The sequence below is a fragment of the Aquarana catesbeiana genome, linkage group LG06 (genome assembly GCF_042186555.1).
Source record: "Aquarana catesbeiana isolate 2022-GZ linkage group LG06, ASM4218655v1, whole genome shotgun sequence".
Taxonomy (NCBI): Eukaryota; Metazoa; Chordata; class Amphibia; order Anura; family Ranidae; genus Aquarana; species Aquarana catesbeiana.
In genome coordinates, this window is record NC_133329.1 from 82,796,449 (window position 1) to 82,810,518 (window position 14,070).

Below are 14,070 nucleotides of genomic sequence, written 5' to 3' on the forward strand. Positions count from 1 at the left end.
TTATTTGGTTCAGATGGTGTCAAGCGTGTGTGGCGGCAACCAGATGAGGAGTACAAAGACAAGTGTGTCTTGTCTACAGTCAAGCATGGTGGTGGGAGTGTCATGGTCTGGTGCTGCCTGGGTGCTGCCGGCACTGGGGAGCTACAGTTCATTGAGGGAACCATGAATGCCAACATGTACTGTGACATACTGAAGCAGAGCATGATCCCCTCCCTTCAGAGACTGGGCCGCAGGGCAGTATTCCAACATGACAACGACCCCAAAGACACTTCCAAGATGACCGCTGCCTTACTAAAGAAGCTGAGGGTAAAGCATGTCTCCAGAGCTAAACCTTATTGAGCATCTGTGGGGAATCCTCAAAACGGAAGGTGGAGGAGCACAAGGTCTCTAACATCCACCAGCTCGGTAATGTCATCATAGAGGAGTGGAAGAGGACTCCAGTGGCAACCTGTGAAGCTCTGGTGAACTCCATGCCCAAGGGGGTTAAGGTAGTGCTGGAAAATAATGGTGGCCACACAAAATATTGACACTTTGGGCCCAATTTGGACATTTTCACGTAGGGGTGTACTCACTCTTGTTGCCAGCGGTTTAGACATAATGGCTGTGTGTTGAGTTATATAGAGGGGACAACAAATTTACACTGTTATACAAGCTGTACACACACTTTGCTACCATGTGAAGTGTCATTTCTTCGTGGTGTTGCATGAAAAGATAATATATTTACAAAAATATGAAGGGTGTACTGTATTTATGAATGTGAGTTAGGGACCTTAGATTGTAGGCTCCTTGAGGGCAGGGACTGACGTGAAAGTACATTATACAAGTAAAGCGAGTAAATTGACAGTGCTATATAAATACCTGAAATAAATACTCCTCCAATGAGGAAAGGCATGTGGCCAGGTCTTCTACAGGAAGGGAACAATGGGGGGTAGGTCAGCACAGTCATTTCACTCCGCTCCCTGGCCACATAGGCTGCATAACAGGCCTAACTAAACTTGTCAGGTTCTCTCATCCCTATCCACAACCCATGGTCATCTGGTGTTTATATTGCAAAATTTCAAAATTTTGATTGTCCTGCCTTTTCTCTTGCTGGAATTCACTCCTTACTTCTTTCACTTTGCCGCACCTTTGATTGCATTAGCTTTTTTTTTTCCTTCTTGATATTCCACAAGACAAAAAGATGAAACTCCAGCCTTTCCTTAAGACAGCACACCCATACTGGCCCTCCCTTTTCTCAACACACTCCATCCCTGCCAATGTATACACCTCTTTCAAAACCAAAGAACACCACTTCAACCCATGCCCCATCTTCAGCATACTAAACCACGATAACAACTTCCCCTCTCTCTCTCTCACTTTTAGCAGACTGTTGAGCAACTAAGGTTGACTGCAACCACGTTTCTTAAAGGAACGTTTCTTTTTTTGACCTGCCCTGTTCCCCAGACCAGTCTGACAAGCTTCTGCTGTAATAGCAAAATACTTGTTTTGACTAAACATAAAGGGAAACAGAATTGTATTTGAGCCTATTTTTTCATGTTATACACTATGGCACAGTTTGTTACGTTAATAAAAAGCAGATGTGAAATACTGTAGGACACAACTGGAAAAAGCCTAAACATACGTGCGTACTGATGGGAGTATGGCCGTTGCCCAACATTGGCAGCCCATATGCCTTTGATTAACAGAGATGGAAGTGATAAGCTCATCGTAAACAAGCATTAAAAGCAACAAAATACTTCTTGTAGAGCTTGTAATGTGCAAATTAGAAAAAGGAATTTACTTCTATTTAGTAAGATAGTGCCTGAATATAAATTGATCAGCTATAACTTTATGATCACTCATTCAATACTGAGTAGGTATCCCCTTTGCCACCAAAGCAGCCCATACTGCTGCCAAAAACACTCCTCACCCATCAAGCCATGGACTCCATTAGATCTCTGAAGGTATGCTGTGGTATCTGTCATCATGCAGTTCAGTAGCAGATCCTTTAAGTCCTGTAAGATGCAAGATGGGGCCTCCATGGATCGGACTTGATTTGCCAGCGCACCCCACAGATGCTCAATTGGATTGAGATCTGGAGGCCAAGTCAATACCTCCAACTTGTGTTCCTTAAACCATTATTGAAACATTTTTGCATTGTGGCAGGGCACATACTGCTAAGGGAATGCTGCTTTCATGAACTGGTCAGCAACAACGTTTAGGTAGGTATTACGTGTCAAGTAACATCCACATAAATGGCAGAATCAAGAAGGTTTCCCAGCAGAACAATGCCCAAAGCGTCACATTGCCTCAGCCGGCTTGGCTTCTTTCCATAATGCATCCTGGTGCCATCTCTTCCCCAGGTAAAAGATGCACAAGCACCCGACCACCATGATGTAAAAGAAAATGATATTCATCAGATCATACAACTTTCTTCCATTCCTCCATGCCCATTGTAGGCGCTTTGAGCTGTGGACACGGGTCAACATGGGCATCCTGATTGTTGTATATGGGTCTGCTTAGCCTTAAACCAAACGGTGATACCTGTTTTTTTTCTGTTTTCAGCATATCAATTTCAGGAAAAACAGGTTTACTTGCTGCCTAATATATCCTACCAACTTTAAGATGCCATTGTAACAAGATAATCAAGGTTATTTACTAAACCGGTCAGTGGTCATATGTATTTGCCTGGTGGTTGGCAACCATACTTGCAAAGCCTGTGTAGGAGAACTTTTGGACCCACGTTTGGGGTGTATTGAAAAAGAACATCTCCACCACTTCAATGGAAAGAAAAGTGACATCTCAGGGAGCTACAACAACCATCCACCTTCTCACTCTATAGGTTACTGGAACCACCTTCCACTATCTCAGAAGTTTTTACAAAGTTCTTTCTTGCTACCTGGCATCATTTTCATTCCTGGTTGATATCCATGGTAGCATATTTCTAAGTTGAGGTTCCTCCTTTTGATCCCACAGGAATAGACCGTGTATCCATTATTATGTCTCACAAATATTAGGTATAAACCAAACTCCAATGAAAAATAGAAGGTTCTTAGGGCACTATGGTGCTAAGGCCAACCAGGAAAATCTTCTATGCTCATGAGCGTTTGGTGGAGAAGAGCAAAGCCCATCTACATCTTTTCAAAACACCCACCAATTAGATTGAACTTCCTCAGGAGATTTCCAGATTAACCATCTGAATTACCAACCACTTGAAGCTTCAAGACTGGACAGGAGTGACACATTAATAGCTCCTGTCCTGGACTTCATACTTATCTCCTAGATGGTTTTCCTCCTGTTTATGCCATTTTGCTTGATGATGTACTTTGATCGAATCGTGGCACACTGTCAGCTTTACCAAATGTATTTTATTTTATGGAGTGCTGAATGTTTACAGTGCTTTAAAAAGAACCTGACATAATTGTGGTAAGTGACAGCGTCTTTGCCCCCTTCCCCACTTACCTTGCCAGATTTCCCCAATTGTTCCGGCTGTCGCAGCCAGCACCAAAATCCCTTGTGTTGGACACTAAGGGGAGTAATGACATTAATCCCCTGGTCATACTGCAGTGTATGGGCTTTGCTGCAAGACCTGGCCACTGTCACATACTACTTAATACCTAGAAGCACTGGAAATGCAGGACAACTAAATTAAGGAGCATGGAGGAGCTTAGCTACAAGGAAAGGTTTACTAAACTTAATATATTTACCTTCCCTTGTAATGGTTCTTTAACTGGGTCATAACTCTGGTAGAGGTGGGAGGAATTTCCTGATCACCAGTGATCACTGACTGGCTGTCACATGATGGGAAGGCCATCCTGCCAGCACCCAATCATAAACAGAGATGGGGAGCGGTCGGTGACAGCTCAGGCACTGCGCTGGGAGCACACAAAGAGCACACTCTCAGCAATCATGGATGCATATGTGCAGTATTTGGGTGTTGAGGCCCACCTTCCCCTGTCAATGTACAAATGCATTTTGTGGTCAGCAAGAGCGATTAAGAAGAGGATTTAATCCTCTTGTATACCATAAAAAGTTGTTCGCCCCGTTTAAGACGCATGGAAAGGCGCAAAAACGTTAATGGCTTCTGATATTTAAAAGACATAAAATTGTAGTTGGACCACCACTTCAACGAGAGCCCGAGTCTTTAACAAGAACCCAGGCCTACAAGGGGTTTTCTGCATGACAAAGTTCCTTAAAAAAAAATAAAAAAAACTCAATTCACAGAGTTTTAACTTAAGGATAAGAATCTTTATTTTAACCATGCAATTCTAATTTTCTAATCTCAGACTAATTGGTTTAAAATAAAAATAACTCAGTAATAAGGAGCCTGGTGTGTTTGTTTTACTAATCTTTATTGAATTTGAAAGAAAAAAAAAAAAAGAAAAAAGGGAAAAGAAGGGGCTAGCTCTGCTTGGCTCTAAGCCCAACTTCCCATCATAGCTCCCAAATCATGCAGGGGAGATATCGAATCTGGGAGTTCCAATTTTTTTTTTTTAAATCTTGTGTGTTTATTGTGGGGAATACTAGCCAGTTTTTCCCGGAGCATTATCCAAGAAAGTTTGCTCTTAGTTGCGGCTATCTCCATCACTGGAGGTTTCCAAGCTTTCATGAGAAGAAGACATCTTTGCAGCTAGCAGAATGTTTAAAAAAAAAAAAAAAAAAAAAGGGAGGGATCAGGCATATGTAGGAACATCATCTGCCAAATTGTTAAAAAGTGCCGTTTTAGCCTTTTTAACAAAATTAACAGAGGTCACAGAGTGGATCGGGGTATATACCCTGGTCCAAAAACAATGGAATTTCAGACAGGTCCACCGAAACTTGGAACATGGTGTCCTCCAGTCCGCAACCTCTGAAACATTGAGGGGAGGCATCAGGAAAGATCTTGGCAAGTCTCAATGGCACCATATACCAATGAGGCAAAACTTTGCAATTAGCTTCTGCATGTGTGGTATTGGGGATCCCCTTGTGCCCCATGATAGACCATCCGGACCAGTCCTGCCCATCAATCTCTATTCCTAAATCTGCTTCCCACGCCAACTGGTGAGGTAACAGTCGCAGTCATAGAAAGAAGAAGAAGAAAAAAAAAGCCCCCCCAGCCAACGTCCCAAATAGACCTGTTTTCGAATAAAGACTTTGTTGTAATGTCATCTGTGGTCTGTTTAAGGGAGCGCCTGGTGTGTTAGTTTTGTGAATTGAACTTTTGGACAGTTACATAAAACAAAGACATAAGCGTAGCTGTGACTGGTGCCCAAAAGAGAAGACCACACGCAGAGATAACGTATACTAGTGCCTGATTTCCAACGCCACTACAGCACTGTGTTTTCCTATTAGCGCTCCGAGATTCCTAATTGTAAACTAACTTAGAGCCAAATAAAGCTATTTTCCATATTAAACAGACACTGGGTTATTCCCGGTCATCTTTGCTGATGGTTGTATTAAAGTGATTGTAAGGGTTTGTTAAAAACATACATATCATACTTCCACTGTGCAGCTCGTTTTGCACAGAGTGGCCCTGAACCTCGTCTTCTGGGGTCCCTCGGTAGCGCTTATGGCTCCTCCCCACATCAGATAACCCTCTCCTGGGGGGTTGCCTCGCCGGCGCGCTCCCGAGTCCAGCATTCGACGTCTATAGAAGCCAAATGCAGGACTCGGTCCAGCCCCCCCCAAGGCTCGCGTCATTGGGTTTGATTGACAGCAGCAGGAGCCAATGGCTGCGCTGCTATCAATCAAGAGCCGAGAACCCTGGGCAGAGAGACAGCGTATCCCCGTGGGTCAAGTTCTAGGGCTCGGGTAAGTAAAACGGGGGTTGGTTGATCACTGCCAGGTGTTTACAACCCACAAACCTTTACAACCCCTTTAACGTCCTGTGTTTTTTGAAGGTCAACAATGGTGGGTTTCCTCCAAAATGTAACTTTTCCTTTAGGGGCTGCCTTTAAAGCTAACCATACTTCCCTCGTACTGGCAAAATAACGGTTGGGCTGAGACCTGATTGCTCCTCATTCCCCCTACAGCTGGTGCTCTGGGATGTGGGTGGGTCTTTGCAGTCCTTCTGTACAATGTAGGACTGGTAACCATGCATTGAATGTGATGGCCTCAGAGCTGCTGACGGAGTGAAGGGGCTTTGGGGGATTGGTCACACAAAAAAGGAAAAAAAAAAAGTGTGGAAGTAAAGAATAAAAAAGGTAATATGTAGTCATTTCTGCCCTGCCCCCCCCCCCTGCCCTGCCTCACTTCTTCCGATGGGGACACCTATTCTGGAGACATCTAAGAGAGGATTAACATATACTACTCCCTTTAGAGAGCGTTCCTTTTGCTTCCCGTTGCTTCTATCGGGACAGGAGACCAAGGGAAATTTTCCCAATGGGAAGATTTTTTTTAATCTTCAATATTTTTGCATACATTCAAAATTTTTTTTACATACACCACCCACCCCTCCCCTCAGAAAAAAAAAAAATGATATACGTCTTCCGAAATCAGAGGGCTTGTAGAATAAAACAATGGTAGATGCATTTTGTTATGCGGCATGATATTTGCAAAACTGGTGATCAAACCTATATTTTCAGCAAAACAATTGATGAGATTGCTTACAATTTAAACAATTAAATTGATACCATACATGTCGAGCCTAAGGGTACTTTGCACACGGTACGGATGTTTGAACATCAGCATTCTTGGTCAAAGCTGGTCCAAACAAATGGTTTCTTTCACTAATAGGTGCCTGCTTGGAGTGCTGGATAAACTGTATGTCGCAAGGAAAAACAGCAGCCATGTTCCACCACATAAACCTCTTCAGGGCTGGGAACCAGTGCTCTGGCTCAGGTGCCTCCACACTCCAGTAAGGATCCAACAATAGAATAGCCAGCTACTCTGTGTCATCCATGAGTGCAATTCTTTATTAACTACATACACCAACACGTTTCGGCAAAGCAGTCTTACTCATAGCTGTATGTGGCACCAGCTCTCAGAACAAAATTGGAGTCAGACTGAGCGCTGCTCAGCCATTCATAGGGAGCTTTGTATTTTTATGAGTACAAGGCTTCCTCTGATTGGCTGAAGTGTAGAAGTTGACACATTTCATCTTAAACTCCATCTCAGCCAATCACAGGAAGCCATTATATTAACTGATTAAATAAAATAATGCTTCCTTTGAATGCACTCAGTCCAACACGATTTTGTTCTGGGAACAGGAGACTAAATTCCTGCTCCACGGTATACTGTACATAACAGGCTAGATACGGTTTTTAAAAGCAAACCCATATTTTTGGCTAATGCAAAAAAAATAAGTAAATAAAAAGTAAAAAAAAAAAAAAAAAAAAAGTGGTTATTAAAGTGAAACTTTACCTAAAAAGGGAAGCTTTATGACCCCCTCCCCATCTTTTGGCCCTTTTTTTGGCGGAGCGGGTACCTATTTCTGGCAGATACTCACTCCCACTGGAATCGCCTAGGGCCCTAGGCGAAGCCCAATCCCAATACCTCCTCCCCTCCCTCCCGCCTGCAACCTCCTGGAACACATCCCAGAAGGCCGCGGGTCCATTCACAAAGCATAGTGCGACTCACGTATGCAGGAAGCCAGCTGTGCAGCTGCAAGGAGTCACAGCTGGCTTCCCATAGTAAACATGGCAGCGGAGAGACATGAAGACCGGCAAAGAGCCATCCCCACCTGAGGACAGCGCTGGATCCCTGGAGAGGTAAGAGTCCTTTTATTTTAACCAGTATTTGTAGCGAAGGACTTTTATTTATATTTTTTTTAAAATCAAACTGAAGACCCGCTTTATATGCCATCAAAAGAAAGTTGTGCATCTCATTAAAATGATATCAAATTCCTTTCGTGTACAGCGTTAAATGACGAAGTAATAAGTCAAAGTATCACAGCACTGAAAACAGACAAAATGTCCTACTAATGAAGGGGTATTAGAGGCTGGCACTCAAGTGGTTAATGTTGTGCAGTACTTCCGCAGCTCACGGTCTGGCAGAGAAGGGTTGGCTTGCCCAACCTGGCACTATACCACCACTTGGCGTTCCCTACGGGAGCCAAAACCCATTCAGTGACACGACTGCAAGGACATCCGCTATATAAGAATCAGATATTCAAGCCTCTTGAAGCTCTTTGACGGGGTAGAGAAAGGAGCTGGAAGGGAGTGACAGGTTAATAGCTCCAGTACTGGATTTCATACTTATCTTCTGGCGGGCATTCAAAGACCAGAATAACATTATAGGGAAGTACTTGTGGAGTGTGGAATTCAGAGGGCTTTCTTCCTGTTTTAGGTCATTTTGATGGAATCGTGGCACGCCGTCAGCTTCGCCAAATGCATTTTATTTCCTGGAGTGCTGCATATTTACAGAGCTTTAAAGAGAACCTGTTACCTTTCCCCATTCAGCACCCTTGCCCCCTTCCCCACTAACCTTGCCAGAGCTCCCCCCGTCGCTCCTGATTCCATCTCAGCCCACACCAAAATCCCCTTGTGTCGGTCACAAAGGGGCGTAATGACATCACTTCCCTGGTCACATTGCAGTGCACGGGCCTTGTTGCAAGATCTGGTGACTGTCACAAGGGGTCCTCCTTACCTGGAAGCATCAGCAATTGTTGCTAGAGGCAGGAGCAACAAGGGAGCATCTTAGATTCAAGGGGACCCTTTAATAAACCATTGTCCCTTTGCCCCGAATGGCTCTTTAGGCTTCATTTGCTCCATGCAGGTGCTACAGCGTCCGTTGCGTGTAGGGCAGCCCGTTCGCTTTAACGGGACGCCCCACACACAAGAAATGTGCAAAAGAAATTCTGTACTATTTTTCAAAAGTCCGCCACTCTGGAACGCACGTTGCTGTGGCTAGCAGATGCATGGAGTTGCCATTAATGAACTCTGGTCCTAGTTCCACTTTAAAAACCAGTCATATGAGCGTAAAAAAAAAAAAAAAAAAAAGAAGAATCCAGGATCTTATGGTCAGCATAAGACAGACAATAACATCTTTCATTATAAGGAAGAGCTTTAAAGCTTTGTGTCATGTATATTCCTCCTTGAATCTCTGTGTACTTTGTTTCTTTCTCCCAGATCTGTGCAGTACTCCAGTGTGAAACTTTCCCTCTGTACAGGAGCTTCCTGTAATAAAGACCGCTCACTGCTGCTCTCTCTTCTTGTGCAGAGTGACTGGTCTTGTCTCCGCCCACTCCTGTAGTTTTCTACAGGCAGCCTGTAGTGGATGGAGCCTGCTGGGCCCCTCCCACTTCTCTACTCTCTGCGCATACAACGTACAGCACAGTAATTGGGTGGCTGCTCTTTTTACAAGGTAATATCTGGGTTTGTAAAGACATTTGGTACATAAAAAAAGTTTATTTAGCAAAAAATAAAAACCCAGTGGTGATTAAACATTACCAAAAGGAAAGCTCTATTTGTGTGAAAAAAAAAAAAACATCCATATGGGTGCAGTGTTGCACAGCACAATTGTCAAAGTGTAACAGCACTGAAAGCTGGCCTGGGCAGGAAAGGGGGTAAAAGTGCCCAGCAGGCAAGTGGTTAAGGCAATGGGCTGCCCTATGCACCCCATTTCGGCCCTTTTTTGTAACACATAGACTACCTTTGCCTATTAGGGCTCATTTACTTCTTTGCAGGATTTTAAGTTGCTCGCTAACCTGTGATGCATTAAGGCAGCCATTTCAACACAAATACACAAAAACCTCTCACAAAACGCAGCAAAAAAAAAAAAAAATCATACACGACCCTCTTTTTTTTTTGTGGCATGCTACAATGCAGATGGAGTGGCACATGTCACATGCTTTACCACGATTCAGAAAGCTTAACGGGCCATGAACACTTGGGGCGGGGGGTTATTAGAGCCAGTGTTGAGTTTTTAAAGCTTATGGTGATTTTTTTCTGACTTCCTGGTGTTGTCACCTGTACAGGAAGTGGAGCGAAAATGTGTTAAGTTCCCCCATTCATTCTATCCAACGCTATAAAAACTTTACACACTGCTGGCACATGTGGTACGTTGATCCTTTCCTCTGTTCTAGAACAGTCAGCATCATCTGGATAATAAGCGATTACAAAGCAGAGGGTTTTTTTTGTTTTAAATCGCTCATAGGAAACATGGGTACCCCAAGCATAAAAGGGATAGGTAGCCCATCCTCCCTCTAATGGCTCACTCATAGCAACTCTCTGCTACAGCATAAAAGAAAACATGTGATTTAAGTACACATATTGTTTACTTTTTCTTCTGAAAAATACAAGTTGCCTGGCTGCCACGCTGAATAATAAAAAGGCTTCAACACTTTCTCAGTCCCCGATCAGAACAAGGATGATGTCCAGAAGATCCGAATTCACCTGGCAGTCTTGTTCCATGTCAGTAACTCAGAAAGCAGTGACACTACAGACAGCCAGGAAATGAGCATTTTCAGCAAAGGCAAGCTTCCAGCGTTTCTGTCAAAAGTATACAATGAATGTAGATTAAATGTAGATTAATCAGCGACAACAGAAAATAATAAGTAAAAAGCAATCTGTACATGGCTTTCAACTTCTCAGCAACACGTGGTATTACTTCGCACAAAGACATCCTTTTCCTGTATCTATAGGTTCTCTCACACACAGGAAATTGCGGTGACACCGCACTCTGTCTGGGCCTGACAAAGGTCTGTCACATGTTCGGCTCCTGTTGCCCATAGCAACCATATAAGGATGTTCACTCCACCATACTGAACTATAAGCCAGTGCAGGCTCTTCCTTTTCAACTGTGCAGCACTGAACCTGGTCACACCTGATACAATGTAGCGGAGGTTCATCAATAAATATATATTGCCAGGCCCTACATGACTGGGCAGAAAGACAGTCGCTTAAGCCTTATTCATGGCATACATACGCCTAGGCCTCATTCAAGCTGGCAGTGGCATACATACACCTAGGCCTCATTCACGCTGGCAGTGGCATACATACGCCTAGGCCTCATTCACGCTGGCAGTGGCATGCATACGCTTAGGCCTCATTCACGCTGGCAGTGGCATGCATACGCTTAGGCCTCATTTACGCTGGCAGTGGCATACATACGCCTAATTCACGCTGGCAGTGGTATATATATACGCCTAGGCCTCATTCCTGCTGGTAGTGGCATACATACGCCTAGGCCTCATTCATACTGGCGATGGCATACATACGCCTAGGACTCATTCACACTGGCAGTGGCATACAAAAGCTTAGGCCTCATTCACACTGGCAGTGGCATACATACACTTAGGCCTCATTCACGCTGGCAGGGGCATACATACGCTTAGGCCTCATTCACGCTGGCAGGGGCATACATACGCCTAATTTACCCTGGCAGTGGCATACATACGCCTAGGCCTCATTCCTGCTGGTAGTGGCATACATACGCCTAGGCCTCGTTCACACTGGCAGGGGCATACAAAAGCTTAGGCCTCATTCACGCTGGCAGTGGCATACATACGCTTAGGCCTCATTCACGCTGGCAGCGGCATACATACGCTTAGGCCTCAGTCACGCTGGCAACGGCATACATACGCTTAGGCCTCAGTCACGCTGGCAGCGGCATACATACGCTTAGGCCTCAGTCACGCTGGCAGCGGCATACATACGCTTAGGCCTTTTTCACGCTGGCAGTGGCATACATACACTTAGGCCTCATTCACGCTGGCAGTGGCATACATACGTCCCAGATAATTATGTAAGGCTACACTGACACTAATCTCCTGCACTTGGTTTCGCACGAGGCTCATGTGAATATAGCCTTAGGTAGGTTCTTGGATTACCTGACCATCGGTGAACCTAAATGATGTTCAATGATGTATTTGTTTTACATGTCTCTATGGGGTGACTAAAAACACTGGATCGGTTACAGCCAATATCAAATACTGGGGCAGTTATTAGACCTACAAAGTGGGTTCTGAGATCAGTGCCTCATATTTGTGGAACAGTAGATCCCAGCCAGCCATGGACATGCTGAGGCTTGAAAGTTTAAACAATGGAAGAGAGAAACCACATTTGTCTACATGTTACTACAGCGTGCTTTCTTTTTTAACCATGCAACTGAGGACATGTGTACATCTGTGCGTCGCATTAACGCACGTTTTACAATGTGTTATAAGACACAGAATTAAAGCGTAATTCCAGGTATGGGTATGTTTACATAGTTGGTCCAGCTTGGGTCAATGCAACTCTGTATATTGTATATCTGTGGGATCCCTGTGGAAGCTGGAAATCACTGAAGTAGTCACCAGTACTAGAGTGATCCTTACTGGCTTTCGGGTCCCATGCCGAGTGGCTGCCCTGCTGCTTAGTGAACACGGGAGGTCAGAGAACACTTTGCGTTCAGTGACTGGATGAGGTGAAGATCGTAATAACATCACTGCCCCACTTAGTCCACTCTGAAAACGCTTTGCAATCAAAATACATAAAATAAATCATTGGGGACTGAACCTTCAACCTATACACCAAAGTACAAGAAAAGTCGCCAAATAGAAAAAAAAAAAAAAAAATTGTTCAGGTTTTCGTCTTCTACTTAAACAGCCCCATACAACACAGACACTATGAGGGAAAAAAAACTCAAGAAAAAAAAAAAAAAAAAGATGACCATTTCCAGAAATGGAAGTAGCAACCACAGAGATGTCTAACAGAATCCCTTTTTCATACCACCACAATCCCCCTTGAAGACCCAAGGTGTCATTTAAAAAGTTAACCGTGCCGAGCCCTTGTCTTTAGGTTTTTAAAGTAAATGTAAATCCTAGTTCAGCCATTCTCAACTAGGATTCCTCCAGAGGTTGCGAAGGTTCCTTAAGCTGTGGCTGACTGACCCCCCGTAATCTGATCATGCCTGCAAAATTCAAGGGGCAATGCCACTTGCCAGAGCCAGTGGCCTTAACCCCAATGGGGGGGGGGGGGGGGGGGCAGTCTTCCCATTGACCACCACCGTAAAGGGGCGGGGGGGGGCAGTCTTCCCATTGACCACCACCGTAAAGGGGCGGGGGGGCAGTCTTCCCATTGACCACCACCGTAAAGGGGCGGGGGGGGCAGTCTTCCCATTGACCACCACCGTAAAGGGGCGGGGGGGGGCAGTCTTCCCATTGACCACCACCGTAAAGGGGCGGGGGGGGGCAGTCTTCCCATTGACCACCACCGTAAAGGGGCGGGGGGGGGCAGTCTTCCCATTGACCACCACCGTAAAGGGGCGGGGGGGGGCAGTCTTCCCATTGACCACACCACCGTAAAGGGGCGGGGGGGGGGGGCAGTCTTCCCATTGACCACCACCGTAAAGGGGCGGGGGGGGGGGGCAGTCTTCCCATTGACCACCACCGTAAAGGGGCGGGGGGGGGGGCAGTCTTCCCATTGACCACCACCGTAAAGGGGCGGGGGGGGGGGGGCAGTCTTCCCATTGACCACCACCGTAAAGGGGCGGGGGGGGGGGGGCAGTCTTCCCATTGACCACCACCGTAAAGGGGCGGGGGGGGGCAGTCTTCCCATTGACACACCACCGTAAAGGGGCGGGGGGGGGGCAGTCTTCCCATTGACCACCACCGTAAAGGGGCGGGGGGAGGCAGTCTTCCCATTGACCACATCGTAAAGGGGCGGGGGGGGCAGTCTTCCCATTGACCACATCGTAAAGGGGCGGGGGGGGGCAGTCTTCCCATTGACCACATCGTAAAGGGGCGGGGGGGGGGGCAGTCTTCCCATTGACCACATCGTAAAGGGGCGGGGGGGCAGTCTTCCCATTGACCACCACCGTAAAGGGTGGGGCGGTCTTCCCATTGACCACCCACCGTAAAGGGTGGGGGGGCGGTCTTCCCATTGACCACCACCGTAAAGGCGGGTGCGGTCTTCCCATTGACCACCACCGTAAAGGGGGCATACTTCTTACTGACCACCATAAAGGGGGGGGGGGGTTGTTCTTCCCACTGACCACCATGAGGGGGGCATTTTTCCTACTGACCACCAAAATAAGGGGGCGTTCTTCCCATTGGCCACCACTGTAAGGAAAACATTATTCCCATCACCACTGTAAGGGGACAATTCTCCCCACTGGCCACCACAACCATAAGGGGGCAATTCTCCCCACTGGCCGCCACTGTAACACTGAATTCCTTTTAGCAAGGGTTCC

At 45.8% G+C, this 14,070-nt stretch overlaps 1 protein-coding gene across 1 annotated transcript in view; it reads right to left on the reverse strand.

Annotated features, from left to right (window-relative positions):
• LOC141148682 (rho GDP-dissociation inhibitor 2-like) overlaps positions 1-10,201 on the reverse strand; it is a 129,360-nt gene extending 119,159 nt beyond the window's left edge. Inside the window, exon 1 of the mRNA XM_073636324.1 lies at positions 10,178-10,201. The gene's annotated coding sequence lies outside the window, so the exon portion shown is untranslated. The remainder of the gene's footprint in view (positions 1-10,177) is intronic.
• Between the last annotated feature and the right edge of the window lie 3,869 nt (positions 10,202-14,070).